The sequence below is a fragment of the Malus sylvestris genome, chromosome 10, assembly GCF_916048215.2.
Source record: "Malus sylvestris chromosome 10, drMalSylv7.2, whole genome shotgun sequence".
Taxonomy (NCBI): Eukaryota; Viridiplantae; Streptophyta; class Magnoliopsida; order Rosales; family Rosaceae; genus Malus; species Malus sylvestris.
In genome coordinates, this window is record NC_062269.1 from 6,598,059 (window position 1) to 6,606,533 (window position 8,475).

Genomic DNA, 8,475 nt, shown 5'->3' on the forward strand with positions numbered 1-8,475 from the left:
TTTAAAAATCTCATTCTACACTCCTCACAAATGTATTTTTCTTTCCTAATATAGAAAGTTTGGAGTGTAGAATGAGATTTTTGGAGTGCTAATAACAATTCCCTTATTTTAATTTAGATAAAATATCTAATCGTGTCAGTTTATCATATATCGTGTGTCCAGTTTTCGTTATGTACTATTTATATTCAATTTTGAAGTAAAAGTTTAAAATGATTTCTAACCGCACGATGTATGATGAACAAACATAATTGATTGATTCTCCAGATATCCCCACAAAGAGGATCCAGAGAGGATCCTATTCCAGTGGCACTGATAATTGTTTCTTTATAAATTTTCGCATATGAAGAAATAGTTGTTGGTACCACCAATATTCAACTTAATTACGATACTACTACCGCACACCAACTTTAACTTAATCACGATATTGCCTTGTAATTGAAAAATGTTCGTTTTTTTTTTTTTTTGAACCAATTGAAAAATGTTCGTTAGGTGTTTTCCTTTTTATCTTTATAAAAAAGGTGTACAAATATGATCGGCTAAATATGGTCTACCAATTATTTTTCTTTTCCTAGTAAATGTGGATGGGATAAGACTTGCGTTCCCCATGGGGAATACACATATCCTACTTCTTTCAAATAAATTATATTCGACATATAAATTTCATAATTTGAACCATTCACTTTTTTAATCTTCATTTGAAGATCATTCTTATAAAAAATCATATAAATCAGAGATATTTTAGTCATCTAAATCTATGAAACAAATCGACAATGTGAGTACCAAATAACCACTACAAGAAAAATGAGTTTCAGGTACAAAACAAAGGGCACAATTGAGAATTTTGTGTCTGTTTGACCACCAAAAAGCTTAAACAGTTCCCATTTCATAGAGGACACCATCTATTGTGCCCAATGTTAAAAAAGGAAGACACAAAATAGTAATGGGCACGGTTTCCGTGCCGAGTGGGGTCAGATGACATTTTTTTTTACTGAAGATCGGCACAAAAAACATTTTGTGTCTATAAAAATTATTTGTCAGAGGCACTATATGTTCTCCCTCGTTTGTCTTTACCTCCTCTAGCACACCAATAATTAAAATTTATAAAATTGTGGTAAATAATGGTATGAAGCTATTTATTATTGTGCAATGTTTTAGCCTCAAAATAAGTTAGCAATAATGTTGTTCAAATTCGTTTTTCGCGAGAGCCGAACCTCATATCTCTCACTTACAAGTAAAGAAGAATACCACTACACTGTAGTACTAAGTGGCGTGTTTTAGATTTACAATGGATCATTTCCAACTACAATAAATGTTTGTTAGATTCGTATCTTTTTGAATTGCATTTTAGATTGGTATCTTCCTGCAAGTTTGTTTTTTACGCTTGGTGATATGGTTTTTGGTTTTATAGTAAATGTTTATTTTTTTACTGCATTAAAAGTCCTTCATGCAATGACACATAACCAACAATTGTGCCCTTAGGGTCGGTCTCCGTGCAAAAGCAAGTTGATCTTCAAATAGACAAATAAGTGTAGATTCCTTTTTATGACACTAATGATAGAAATTATGTCTACTAAATATTAATAAATAATAAATCAGTCTACTTTTCATTGGGTCTTCAGATAGACAATATATTTTAATAATTATAAAATCCTTTTGATGACACTGATGTTATAAATTGTGTCCAGTAAATATTAATAAATAATAAATCACTCTATAGCAAAACAATATGTTGGCACAATTATGGATTTGTGCCTGTATTCTAGCATAAAACGTCCACACTCCTTTACTAATTTGTCTATGGAAAATAGAAGGTTACTTCATACACTTGTGTTTATTTTGAATATGATCAAGTTCTACATCATTGAGAATGAGGGACATGCGACGTAGCGGAGTTAGAATTGGAACCGAATCTCCAACATCACATTCGTCTATTGCTTCAAACATTACAACAGCAAATTCCACAACGAATCATATTTATAAATATCAGTAATCATATTTTTTTTAGCACAAAAAATCGTGTCACTAGTTATATATATCAGTAATCATATTTTTTTATTAATTTACAAACACACGAAAATAATTTTCATGCTCTTTGATTTAGGATTATTTAAATCATTTAATCTTAAAGACACAATGTTCGTGTCTTCCTTTAAAGTCTGGACAGTCATATTTAAGTATTAGTTTTTATCGATCCCATAACCCACTCGGTTTCAAAAGCAGCCTCACCCACACTCACTCAGCCTATTCAAACTTTCCTCCCTCAGATGCATTCTCACCCGTCTCTCTCCAACCCTTTTTCTCTCACTACCTTCCCCAGATCAAATCCTGGAGGCTCTTAAGTTCCATCATCGCTAGAAAACCTTGGTAGGAACCCTCCGCATACAATCTCCACAAGAAAGGATCTCGGAGCGCCGGGGGGGGGGGGTTGGGATCGACGGAGAGTTTGGAATCGGAATCGGAGGAGGTAATCGTAGTTTTGGTAACTGCAGGGTCATTGAGGGGCCGTTTCTAGGGTTGGAGTGGGAGGCATTCGAACTCATCTTCATCCCAATACACGAAGCTGGTGAAGGAAGGTTTGGGAAGATGGATGCATGGTGAGTCCGAATCGGGAATCGGGTCTAGTAGAGAGAGATTAGAAGGTGAGTCGAGTTGGGAGGTGGTGGTGAGGAAAAGGTGGGTGCAAGTCGAAAGAGAGAGTGAGGAGTAGTCATCGTTGTCCTCATTTATTTCGTCGTCGTAGCCTTTGAATTGGGAGTCGACAACTTGGAGGGAGGAGGGAAAAAAGGAGAGGTAAGAGAAGAGGAAGAGGATGATTAGTGCTTTCATCTTTATCTCCTTTCACTTTTAAAGTATGATTGTATGCTTGTAAACGTGTGTTGGTTGTTCAGGTGCCATGGATATACAATATTATTTCTTTTAGTAATCGCGTGTTTTTAAGAGAAGCTGTTTTCTCTTAGGATTTGATGTTATTTTGAATTGTTTTGGTTAGTTTTGAAAGCTTTTAAATATCTGTGGTGTTGTAGATCAGATATCCCTTCATTTGTGGAGTTCTGTGATCGAGGTCCTACATGGTGTATACAACTAGACAATCTGTAATCAAGTTTAATTTTCCATGGGTGCAAAATTTCTTTGTAAAAGCAGACTTTAGTGTAATTTAATTGGCCAATTTAATCTCTCTTTCTATTCTTTTTCAGCTTCGAAAAGTAAATGATGAATAGAAGACTGGAATTCGGAAAACTGAACATGATCTTCAAGTTGCAGAGGTTTGTTGTCCGTTTATTTGCTACTTGAAACTATCAATTGCTATATGGTATTAATTTTTTTGATATCTCAGGAAGAAATGGTGAAGAGAAGTTTGGGATTTCTTCGATATCTGATGATTTGACTGGGGTAAGGAAATGGTAATGCTATAATTTTCTAATGCCTGCTGTTGTTGTTATCACTTTAGGTTTAATTCTTGTGTTTTTTCCTCTTTTAGTGAGACTAGTCAATTAGTAAATTTATCAATTGCCTAAAGGTGGATTTTGTTTTGCCCCGTCTCTTATTAATCATATGCAAACTTTTAAGCTTGAATAACAGTGAAGCGTATCATGTTCTTGTTACCATTTACAAGTACTTTAAAATTAAGTTCACCATACCACCAATAGTTAAATCCTGTTGTGACCCATGATCAGGTCCATAGAGGATGGCTTCCACATACATTTGGAGTTCATGTAGACTATTTTTCAGGTAAATCCTCGTAGATTAGTTGGATAACAATGTCAGTCTAATTTCATGACAAAGTATTTATGTGCAGACGTACATTGTGACTTACTGGAATGCGCTTGGAAGACCAGCCTTCAATTTGGAAATTGAAAAGGTGTGTCTGTGATATTCCAAACTTTATTCGTTAAACTTCTCCAATAAAGATGTTCACTTGCCAGGTGAATAAACTGGAATAGCCAAGTATTCATTTATTTGTTTGTCCTCAGGCCTTAAAAATGAAAGCTCGTGGTGAGGGTTGGGCTGGGATCATCGTCGAAAGAATCAGGACAGTATGTTATCCCCAACTCTTCTTCATATAATACAAAATACAAAGTGAGACATGAGTTGCGTTTTATGGGATTAAGTGGCAAAATTTGAGTTTCAAAACTCGAGTTCTGAAGAGGAGCATAAAGCAGCAAAAGCCTATCTTACTAATAAATTATGAAGTCATTAGACTCAGCTTTGGTGTTTGACATCTTCCTCTTTTCTGAACAATTAGTGTACAGTTAACTTTTCTATTTGAGATATTGAACCAAGTTGGCAACCTTTCTAATTCTTCCTCTTTTAATTTGAAGAACTGGATCCCAAGGTTGAAGAAACAGTCTTTGGAATTTAAAGCCTATCTTGAACCAAACATCCGATTAGTCACTGCAAAAACTGTTGATGTATATCGTTCATCAAAGAGTTCTATATGACCAGTTGTTTTCAAGGCACAAAATATGGCAGATCCTTACATTCAGGTGAGCCCCTCAAGAGAACTTTTTAAATATATGGATTTGGTGGATGGAATTCTTTCTTATGGCATTTATGTGTTATGGCAGGAAGCTAAGAAATATACCGAGCCATACATTGATCGGGTTGCAATGGTGACAAAAACACATTTAGATAAATTACAAGAAAGAAAATGTCAATGCAATTCTCCTTGTTGCAAGCCAGGTGAGACGTATGTACATCTATCCTCTCAAAACCTTGCACATTTCTTTTTCTTTCTAAAGTTTACTTTCTCTGACCACTATGAAATATGTTTGCCCTCCAACTCATGAACTTCCCATCCTTGGTGAAAATGTGACTTGGTCTGCGATCTCTTGTAGGCCAAAATGACATTATTTAGGATAATTATCAACTTTTGTTGTTGTAAGTAGCAACTTACTACAAAAAGTATCAACTTTTGTCTTGCTTATCCACTTACTGATGATGTCCAGAATTTCAATGTACGGTGATGTTCTTATAGTGGAAAAACTTATATTTCAATTGCATATTGTTGGAGGTTCTATTCTTATGTATTAAGATTATCTTGTTTTACATTACTATAATCATTAAATTATTGAGTTTACTAATGTTGTTGTGTAGGAGGATAGGGAAAAACTATTTGAAGGAATACTTAAACAGAAATGGAAGATCTTCTCTTGATGATCATCTTCATTAATTCGTTTATGGAGCAGCAGAGATTCGATGAGGTGCAAGGCTTGCTGGGGAAGATGCATCAGTCCAAAAATGTCTGCTTTCAAGTTCTTTTTGCATTAGAGATGAAATATGTAACATTACAATATATGTTTGTGAGATTGAGAATGTATTGTAGGCTTTCTACATTTTATGAAAAAAAAAACCTCAATTTCAGTTTCAATTTTTCAAATTATGATTTTTTTTAATATTTAATTCATGCAGGCACAATTACATTTTTAGTGCCAACATGACTGGAAATGGTAGTCTGACAACTTTGTTAGAACGTAGGCACAAAACACCCTTTATTTGTGCTGACATCATGAGCACATAACTCAGTATTGTGCCCTCTGAGCAATGGTGATGCCCATAGAGGGCACATACACAAAGATAGTAGCTACACTGTTGCTATTGGTCTATGGGCACAATTGTTTGTGCTTTTTGGTCTCAAAGGGCACATATAATTTATTGTGCGCAGTGCTCTTTTTTTTTGTAGTGAACATAAGGAAAACTAATGTAAAAACTTCAAAACTTTGAATCTTAACTAAAAGCCACCTAATAACTTCATTTAATGATTATTAAAAAAATAACTTTATTTAATGATAAGAACTAAAAATAAAAAAAATAAAAAAGGAAAAAAATAGCCAACTGAAAGCGCGTGCAAGATAAAAAAAAAACCGAAACTGGAGAGACTGCAATACAGAAACTCCAAACACAAATTAAATTATGCAAGAATATTTTGCAGCGCAATGTTTGTACTAATAGGTCAAAGGAGGTAAGGAAGATAATTGCCGAGTCTAAGCAGTGTTGATATACATATTTGTTATCATTTCCTAAATTTTCTGATGAACTGATGGATGTTGGTTTTAGTTATTTGATTGGCAGTGGTAATTCTGAAGTGCTATCATCTTCTTGTGTTCAGAAAAATCTAGAGATCCGTCATCGAAAGTGTCCTGCATGTGGAACTCCGTTTGGTATAGAAAGCTAAAAATTGAAGAGATTCGGAGAAAATTTGATGAGAATTGAAGACAATTAGAAGAAAAGATGTTTGAAAGGTGACAAAGTGCCGAGAAAATTCAGGAAGAGTACATAAAAGAATGGTTGTTAGACTTTCTGGAGAGATACCATATTTGGTTTAAGATATAGTCAGTGCACGCCAACCTGTGTTCAGTTTCAAAAGTATTGCCCGTATTTAGTTTTAGAGATAATTAGTGTTCAGTTTCTGAAATATTGCTTTTCTTATTTTACTTTTTTTTTTTTTTTTTTGGAAGAAAGGTAAATCCATTACCAACACCACATAATTACAATAAAGGAGGTCCAAACTACAATATACACACATTCAAAACATGGACCACCAAAGAAGACTTTTGAGCCCAAACAAAACACCGAAACACCCAACAGCTTCCAACCAACGCCGCCATTGGCATGCCGCTTTCCACCCAACAGAAACCAACATCCCATGCAAACCTCTGAACAACAGCCATACACAGCCCCAAACATGGATGAAAAGAAGACTCCAAAATCCATCAGAGTGCACATCATCGTTTGCCACCACGCAACGAAAGAAACCCACTAGCATTGGTGCCATCAAAGACACCCTAAAGGAAGGAGGTGGTGTAAACACCCGAGCCGGAGCTCTACACACCTTCCGAGAGATCAGCAAGATCGCGTTGAAATTGCAAGAATTGCAATGAGAAAAAACGGGTGACAAACCGAAATGTTGGATCAATGAATAATGGAGTTGATTGGAAATGATGTGGAGTGGATTAGTGGAAATCAGGTAGGTGGAAGGAAGGGGGGGGATGAAAAAAGGGACTGGGCACAATGAAATCATATGCAGAAGGGATTGGGGAAAAGAATGATCGAACCAAAAGGCAAGGGAAAACAAAAGCTGTGGGAGAAGCAAAGAAAACAAAAGAAGAAAAATGAGGAGAAGATGACTGCCACCAACCTTAGCCATAGCTAGGGCTGGAGACTAGAAGGAGGATGAGGTCCTATTGTCTTTAATACCTATCAGATAGGTCCTATATCATGTTTATGATTTTAATTACCAATGATCGACATAAATTTTACAACTTAAACAGCATGAGAGGTTAAAATAATAAAATTAAAAGTCAAGCAACTTACCTAAGAGGAGATAAAGTAGATGGTATACAGTTTCTCAATGCTTTCCAACTAGACATTATAGTTCTCTCTACTGCCAACTGAAAAGATATAAGTTAATAACACAATTAGAATTGAAACTTACAAGAGGTCATGGTTAAAATAGTTGGGAGATAGAGAGAAAGATACAACAATTCGTGATGTTGGTGGAATGGAAAGATACATCAATTCATGACTTTAGACAAATGGGTAATTTTTGTGTAGGTTAAGTGGTTTAAGCACAAACTTAATATAGATAAGTAAATTAGAAATAAAATTGTGAGAAGAATGAATATTGCAAAAGCAACAGCCTCATCTCCACAAAAGCTGCAGAAAAACAGTTTTAGCCAACCAAGATTAAGCCTGATTTTGAACACCCATAACCATACCAAATGATGCAAACAAACATGAGATTCGAAGCTGTTTTGAGTACATTAAAAGCATCTACAATTTGTAAGAAACGGGGTTCTAAGTTGAAAGTTATGCAAGATACAAAATAGAGCCTCGAAACCGGAAACCCAGTATTTGCTGCTGTCTGGCAGCTTCATGACTCAAGTTTGTACATGGTTTTGATATATCAAAACTCAACGGAATTATGTGAAATCAAATGGGCTTTGATCATGGACATGTCTAGTTTCAAAACACATGATAATGGATCAAAAGGAATCCATAAGGACATAGAAATCGAGAGCCAAAGTAGGCTACTTGAAACATAGTTTTTCTTCGCAGAAAACATAAGTTCCCTGCAACTTAGAACCCAAACTCTTCTAATTATAACTTCAGAATACTTACATACAATCCCAAAATCATGTCTATAACTTTGATTTCAATCATACTCACAATTAACAAAAATTGACTTTTTAAGCCAAACCCTAAAACATGATTTTTTTTATCAACACACCCGATGTATAAAATTAAAAGTAATAAGAAATATTGATACAAAGAAGCTATGGAAATAATGAAGAAAGCTGAGAATTTTTACCCTTGTTGCAGGTCGACAAAAGGAACCATCCTTTTGTTATGATTCTCTTTGCTGCTTCAAACGTAGTCTTCTATACTTCCTTTGACCTCTCTAAAAAATCGGATATAATTTTCTCTCCTCGTTATCCTTCTTCTACCTCTTTTTCTTTCTTTTTCTTTTCCCTGTTC

At 35.0% G+C, this 8,475-nt stretch overlaps 1 pseudogene; it reads left to right on the top strand.

Annotated features, from left to right (window-relative positions):
* Positions 1-3,047: 3,047 nt before the first annotated feature.
* LOC126585727 (uncharacterized) lies at positions 3,048-5,350 on the top strand (annotated as a pseudogene).
* Positions 5,351-8,475: the final 3,125 nt, after the last annotated feature.